The sequence below is a fragment of the Candoia aspera genome, chromosome 1 (genome assembly GCF_035149785.1).
Source record: "Candoia aspera isolate rCanAsp1 chromosome 1, rCanAsp1.hap2, whole genome shotgun sequence".
NCBI lineage: Eukaryota > Metazoa > Chordata > Lepidosauria > Squamata > Boidae > Candoia > Candoia aspera.
Window position 1 is genome coordinate 276347898 of NC_086153.1, and position 425 is coordinate 276348322.

Here is a 425-nt window from a genome sequence, read left to right on the forward strand (position 1 = left end):
TAGAAAGCCATGGCAAAACATAGTAAATGTTGGTGTACGCTGGCTTTAGCTCTATTTCCTTTTTTTTCCCCCTCATACTTCTAATTTTTTTTTTTTACTTACTATTCCTTTTTCCCTTTCTGGGAATAATTGCATAATATTGCTTATCTGAGAGGGAACAGTATGGAAGTTGTGTATGATAATCAGTACCTGTATTTGCATGTCATGCTAAGCTGTTCAGGAGCATCTGTGTGTATGCGTGCGCACATGTGTGCCAAAATAGTCAAGATGGTGGCCAGAAGATTGAAGTCCACCCCATTTTTGATAACTGTCACATAAACAATATATATTTTAGAAAGGTAGAGCACTGATTATGTTGACATAGTTGCCATTCTGACTTTTTTACCACCACCACCCCAGATACCCCTGGAGCTGTTATGTATGAT